The following is a 7,759-nucleotide window of genomic DNA, read 5'->3' on the forward strand; positions in this document are numbered from 1 at the left end:
TCACCGAATTTCTTTCTCCTTAATGAGGAATGATCTGTTAGACTACGATCTTCACTTACTTTGCTTTAGTAGTACTAAACCATTTGTTAAACAACCTTCACCTGCCCATATCTTACAAGATTTCATTCTCATGTATGTTCCTTTCCTTCTCTTTTGCCCTTATTAATTTTTTGTTTCTCACTTGATGACCCATCTTTGCTTGTTGTTAGGACTTATTCAGTCTCCTCTCTTATTATAATATCTCACATTCTTGGCCACTTTTGTTAAGATCCTTCACTTCCTTTTTCCAATTCTCCGTCATTGATTTCTATTTGATCAGCTGAGGGATCAGGACCCTTATTTTCATTTTCACTTTCTAGTTCCCTATTTTCACATTTTTGTCTTTTTCTCTCTACCCTTCTGTATTAATTCTCCTTCCTCCACCTTTTATTTGTGGGACTTCTTCATGATAACTTCTGTTGATGTTCATTCCTTTCTCTGTTTGGCCTGTTCCACTTTAGCTCTATCATTTCATACTTTGTTCCCCTTTTGTTGAAACTTGTAGGGTAAAGTTGCATTCCTCTTTACTGTACTCCTTCCCTCTCTTTTTGTGTACATATTATTCATCTGCTCTTTTCCTTTGCCCAAATGTCTTCTTTGGTATTTTTTTCTTCCTGATGACCTGGTTAGATAATATACAATTTCTGTCCTCATTCTATTTCCAATTTTTTCCCCTTTTCTTGACCTTTCCTGCTGTCATATTCCTCATTTAGATTTTAATCTCTTTTCACCCTTCCATTCCAGATCCTAAACCATCCTCCTTTTCTCACATTACTTCTACCAGTAGTCTTGTTTGTCCCTTTTCCTGCTCGTGACTATCAATGTATGATTCTTTGTGTACCTTTCTCTCCTACTGCTGTTGGTCTCACAACAGTCATTTTCCATTTCCCCACATTATTTTATTTTCTCCTCCTCTCTTTGCTTTTCTTTCCAGTTCTCTTTCTCCTCCCTCTGATCTCACCTATGGTCTTTTTTTTCACCCAGTCTGAGGTTGGCCATTATCAATATGTCAGACATGTTTCTCGGCCCATCCTCTTTCTGTTTTCTCTGTCCCATCCATTCTTTTTTGTCTTCCCATTTTTTACTTTTCCCTTCACCTCACTGTTGGTCCTTCTAGTATTCATTGTTATTGTGTGGACCTTCACTCTGGGTTCTTTCTCATATCTACTCAGTGTTGGGTACTTTTGGACATTTCCTTATTCTCTTGTCTCATTGACGTTCAGCCTATATTCTTTGTTTGTCACCAGGTTTTACACTTCTTATTCTCTCTCTCTGTGTGAGAGGTTTTTTCCCTTTCATAGACTTTGGCTTCTCCAGAGCATCTTCATTTGGAGCATGCCATTATCTCTCCTACAGTGGATATTCTTGGGGTCCTTTGTCCTCATATGTGAACTTCTCCTCTAGTAATTGTCAGGGTGACTGGACCATGCCCATCCTACTTTCTTACCACCTCTCAAAACACATTTTTTCACTTCTATGCTTCTCTCTCAGATTGAGGTACAGTTTTTGTGGGAACAGCTCTTCCAATGTTTGTTCTTTAAACTTGTGTCCACCCCCAATGAACATGCTCTTTCTCTCTCCATCAGGCACGTTCCTATTCCTGCTTCTATTGGCAGTTCACTTGATTTATTACATGGCTTTTTTTGCTTGAATCACCCTTGTGTCTCCTGTTTTAGGGCCTTTTTTTTAGGGCATTAACTATACACTTCTTTGTCAGATTATCCTTTGTTGGGAGTTTCTTTATTATTGGCGAGCTGCCTCTCTCAGCCAATCCTTATTCTGTCAATGGAGTAGCCTCTGCACTCCCAGATCTTCCATGGGATTTACTCTTGGTTGGACACAACATTCTTGAGCACCTGCCACCCTTCTATACTCTGGACTTCCTTTTTAGTCCTCTGTTCTTCTTCCTTTAGCTCTGGCTGTCGTTTTTCTCCACTAGGCCTAGTCTTACCTGTTTTTCTATACCTATTTCCTTATTCGTCTCATCCTTCTGGATTTTGAATTGGGTCCTCTTCTTGGTGCCTCTCTGACTACTTTGGCCTTGATACTCTCATTAGTTGGCCCCCATTTTTCTCACTATTATCCCCTCTATTAAATGATTTGCACTTTCATTTTCATTTTTTACTGAGGATTATCCTCTCTCTACCCTCATGTATGGAATTTGCAGGGTCTATCTCTCATCAGACCAGACTTTCTGCTACTGTTGTGTTGATCTCATCATATTCTTCTCATCCTTCCATGGTATTTGTCAATCACCATTGATCTTGGTCTTTTGTCATTGGTAATTCTGCTACCTATTTCATCCAGGCAGTAATTCTATGCACTACCTTTCTTACCAGCCTGTTCATCAAAGGATTCTCGGTCTCATCATTTCTTAATTGTCAGGTGGCCACATCCATGGCTTTTCTCTTTTCCAATTCCTTTCATTCTGTTTCTCTTCTTTGCTTTTCCTTGTCTCTATTACCCTGCTACCTTGCCTGACTGAAACCTTGTTGGTGTTTTGCTTGATCTCATGCACGTGTCATTCGAGATATTGTCTTCCTGCCTTTTTTTTAAAGTCTTTTATCTCCCAACTATTTCCCTCCTCATTTCCTTTATTAGCATTGTTTCAGTGTCTATCCTTTTGTTGCTTCTCACACTCTCTTTCAACATACTTCTCCTTTCCTCCCCCTGGATCGATCATTTGTTCCTTAGACTTCGATCACTCAAGTGTACATTTCTCCCTAACTTCTATCTATATTTTTGGGCTGCCTGGACCCAGCTTGACTCCTATGTCTTGTTGGAAAGTTCTGCATGCCTTATCACAAACCTCATTCTTTTAGGATCCCTGTCTTTTTCTTCTGTCACTCTCTGGGGATCCCTAATTTTTATGGTCCTTAATACTTTTTCCTTTTTAGGATGGGCCCATTGAGTTCTTTGTTGAAGTGTTCATTTTGGGATGTTGATGCTTGCATTCCATTCATCACTCTTCTTTCTCTTCCACCTCTTCTTTGTGGGACCTTGAACGAGCTTTTCCAGGCAGGCATGTGGACTGGACTCTCTTCACACATCCATCTTTATACCTTCTGGCTCTTTTATCTAATGCTGGTTTTTGGCTTCCACGGATCACCAGTACTACATTGCTTTATCGTGGTACTATTTCCCTTTCACAACCCCTCTTTTGTTCAGTAGTACCACACTCGATGGCTAGTGTTGCCTCCCAGGGTATACTTACACAAAATCCACTTCGAGCCAGGATAATGGAAAGTGCTCATACCATCCACCTTGGCTTTACACCTGTCCACTATGAGATAGGGTGTTCTGTAAGACCACTTGAGGTTTCTTTGTGTTATATATATTTCTATCTATATTGCATTTCTTGTCAAGTCCAGACCATACTTATTCCACGAACTATCGTAGAAAAAGCCAATGCTAGAGCAGTATTTCTGCCCACTTCTCTGGCTCTTACTTGCTGGCTTTTAAAAATAAGGTTTTGCTGTCACCCATTGCACTGTCATCAGTAATAAACCTTTCCAGATTGAAGAACCAGTATACATTTTTACACATTTTCCAGATCTCTTCTATGTAAGTTCTCTCCCTCCCCTTTTTGTTGAGTGGAGTAAGGGAGACCTTTGCCATTTACCAGTTCATAGCTGCTGGGGTGATGGACCATGGATCCTCACCAATTGGGACCTAATTGTTGGGGCTAGAACAAGGGGACCCATTATGGTGAGAAGTGGATCTGTGATGACACCAGGAATGTATTTTGGTTACCCCACATACATATCTGAGATACATCATAAATTAATATAGGGACCAATGATACAGCTGATTACATCAATTCTTTCAATACCTATATCTCACAAGTCTTCCTCTCAGGCAGTATCTGTTCAGTAGAGTCATGATTAACACTATCAGTGTTAGTATTGGTTTTGGAAAGTCTTGGAAAATTGAGGAAGCAATTTCCAGAGCTTGGAAAGTTTTGGAAAAAAATGAGAATTTACCCCCAAGGTTTTGGAAAAGTCATGGGAAAATAAATTTTCTCCTGTCAGTATTTTAAACCAGTGTTTTCCATAGTTTGTATATTTGATGATAGCACATATAATATTTGATGGCCCATCATTGTGTTGCCATGTAGTCATTTACTGATATGATTATGTGATTTATTTCATGTTATATTTGGTTTAGAAAATCAGTATTGAGGGCTTTGAAAAGTTTTGGGATAGTTGTGGAAATCTGAATCACTGAAATTGTACAAACCATACTCTACTCCTGCAGCTGATGAGAGGCCTGTAGAGACTGAAAGTAGAGTTGAGAGGAATATACCAATGCTGCATCTTTCATATACCCCACTCTTCCCACAGCTGAGAAGGGGCCCTTAGAAACTGATAGTAGAGGACATGAGCACAGATCCTTATAACAGGTGCCCTGCTCCTACAGCTGTTTTTGACCTGTCAAGTCTAATAGTGGAGGAGATGAGCACACAAGTTATGGTCTGAACAAGCTTTAACCTCACTACACACATTGGGGGCAAGCACTTGGATTGTCATTTACTGAGTCCACCCATCCAAGCAGCATAAATCTGACTTATTAGCCTTCTTTCCTATGCAGGCAAAGAGTATACATTGGATGAGATGCATCTCTCCCATGGTTGTGCCCCTATGGATTCCCTGCAGTTGGGTGTTACACCTCATGGGCTTCCTTGGGACACTTTCTGAAGGGGACTTATCTAGGTAATCTTTGCACCGGTCCATCTACCATCTTAATGTGGGATTCTAGCTAAATTGTGTCCAGAGATGAGTATTAGTTTTAGAAGTTAACATTTTCCTTACCTGAAAATGTATTTCTGATAGATACCTATTCACACATTTCCCACCCTTCCTCCCCACTTCCAGTGCACATTTTCTTACTTGCCTTGTTGAAGAATGGTTTTATACTACTTTGCATGTATGATACACTTTCATGTACAACAGTTCAGAAAGATGACTTCCCATAGCTTTTCACATATTTTCACCACAAATTTGTAAGGCAATTTTACATGCTAATTTTATGTACTTAAACAATTTTGATATGTTCTGACACTTGTGTAGTGTAATTGATGAAGAAAAAAGTTAATATCTTCTTTTCTACACCGCTGCAAATAGTTTTGCCTGTAAACAATACAATCTACATGTCAATTTGTTTTAGAATTTTCCTGCCTATAAAAAAGAATCTTTCACTCTTTCAGGATATATTATCCATTTCCTGACTTACAAGAATTTCCCTTTAGTTTTTGTACATCTTTATTTGCTACCACATGAAGTGGTTTGATCACTTACCAGTAAAACATAGCTTTGAAAGCAGCTATAAAGAAAATATAAATATAGACTATCGTGTATTTCTAGATTAAATATATGTGTATATATATATATAGGTATCTAGTTTTTTATAGTTTCTGTAAATGTTCCTTTTGTTATGAATTGTGAAAGTACTTGTGTGTTAAATTACATCTGTTTGAAAGTCACAGAAATTGCCTTTAATGAGAAGACATTAAATAACTTGAGATAAAGTATATGAACTTGTACAGTTTAGAGAGAGAAGTTAAATGAGTAACAAAGAAAACTATTAAAAGTTTAATGCATTAACAAATTTACAATGTTTGGACAAGGCTTTGTCATCATCAGGCTTAAATAGCTCTTACCTATACAGTACCAAGCAAAGTAGTTATATTGCTGGAGATTGCTTAAAGCTTAATATCATCATCAGGCTTAAATTGCTCTTACCTATACAGTACTAAGAAAAATAGTTATATGGCTGGAGATTGCTTAAAGCTTAATAAAGGTATTTTGTTGATGTTTAGTTCTTTGTTTAAAATTAGTGTTTTGACTTTTTAATAGATATACTATGGTTTTATTGAACTGCAATATTTGTAAACATGAGGTTATTTGTTTATCATGTTCACTACATAGAATTGTCATTAGATCAGATAGTTTACTGTTTAGTGAGTATGGTAATAGTTGCAAAATATTGTGGTGACACAAATTTGTATTGAATATCTTTTATTTGTTTATCCTATTCAAACAACGTACATGAATAAATCATCTAACTGGCTACTTAATTATTGGTAATTGTGACATGTTTTGAATAACAACCTTACTATCCCTTATTGTGAGAGTAAAACATGTCTTTATTATCTAATTATCAATTGAGTTATGGAAGATCTGTGTGGGATTACTGCATATTTGAAAAACAAACAAGGATGGTTGCATGGTGGTATTTTGTCCACATTAATGATTTATCTGCCAAGTAGGAAATGTCCATAAAACTTGTGGGATTTTGTTTTTACAAAAAATAAGCTTTTTGCAAATGCTCAATGGTAACCTTCAGAAGAGACTTATCACATGAAACAGTGTAAAATAAAAAAGAAAATTAACACCATGTTAGAGTAATGTAGTAATTGAAGAAGTTAAAATGATATATCTATTTTTTTTTTGTAGGAGGTGTGGGGTACTAATTGGTTAAATGAATGTAATTGATTATGATTTCGTTGTTTGATTGATTACAACGTACCACTAATCATCCAGCTGTATTCACATATTTATCCAGTATTCTGTTAAAGTAACTGCATCCACCAAATCTGAAAGCAACTGTTTCAAAGGTGAACTATCCTGTTAGAAAAATAAAGTTGTCTTAGCTGAAGATGACTTCCTCCCTGCATAAATTTATAGTTATGTCCTCTAGTGTTATCATTCTCACCATTAAATATAAAAATGATGCATCAACACAATCAATTTGCTTAACAATCTTAAACATCTCAGTCAGATCTTCTACAATTCTTCTTTTTTTCAAGATAAAACAAATTCTAAGATCGTAACCAGTCTTCATAAGACAACCTTTCTGTCCCAAGTATAATCCTTTTAGCACTCCTCTGAACTCTTCCCAGCAATTCAATCTTCTTTTCTGAGGTAAGGAACCCAAGACTGAACACAAAGCTCCAAATGTAGCCTAACCAATGATCTATAGAATGACATCATAATCTCTACTATTTCTATAGACATAATCTAAAATCCTATTTGTTCTGCCATTAGCAATAGTATATTTCTTGGTTGACTTAAGAAACTAATAAACTAGAACAAGATCTTTCTCTTCAATAAAATTGTTAAGGTTATTCCCATCAAAATTATACTCTTAATTCAAATTGTGATATCCCACAAGCATTACCTTGCATTTACTATAATTAAAAGCCATCTGCCATTTATTCACCCAACTTACCAAATAATCCAAGTCCCTTTTTAAAGCCAGCAGTACCAAAAACTTTAATGTCATCATCAAATTTAAATAATCTATTGACCATTCCTTCATTTATGTCATCAATCTAAATCAAAAAGAGTAAAGGTTCTAATAATGAGCTCTGAGGTACTCCACTTGTGACAATCCAGTTTGACTGAACTCAATTTATACCATCCCTCTGTTTTCTTCAATCCATTAACTCTTTCAACCCGGGCTTGGTCCATCGGATTGATCTCGTAACCATTTTGTGCTTGTTATAGTTTTCATGTTATAACTTATAAATTAGTAAGCAAATGTTAATGAAATTGGAAGTTTATCAGTAAACATTACAATGCTTTCATATGCAAAATATTAATTTTTTTAGTAAGTTTTAAGGTTTGTAAAGCAATGTTTCTCTCATGTCTTTTTTTTTAACACCTTGCCAATCTAACATGCAAAGTAATTTTCATCTTAACATTAAAAATACTTTTAT

General features: G+C 36.3%; 1 protein-coding gene across 1 annotated transcript in view; it reads left to right on the top strand.

The window, feature by feature from the left end:
• The window catches only part of LOC106459449 (DNA replication licensing factor mcm5-A-like), a 107,892-nt gene that overhangs the window by 33,166 nt on the left and 66,967 nt on the right, over positions 1-7,759 (top strand). The window lies entirely within an intron of this gene.

This window comes from Limulus polyphemus, unplaced genomic scaffold, assembly GCF_000517525.1.
Source record: "Limulus polyphemus unplaced genomic scaffold, Limulus_polyphemus-2.1.2 Scaffold610, whole genome shotgun sequence".
NCBI classification, from domain to species: domain Eukaryota; kingdom Metazoa; phylum Arthropoda; class Merostomata; order Xiphosura; family Limulidae; genus Limulus; species Limulus polyphemus.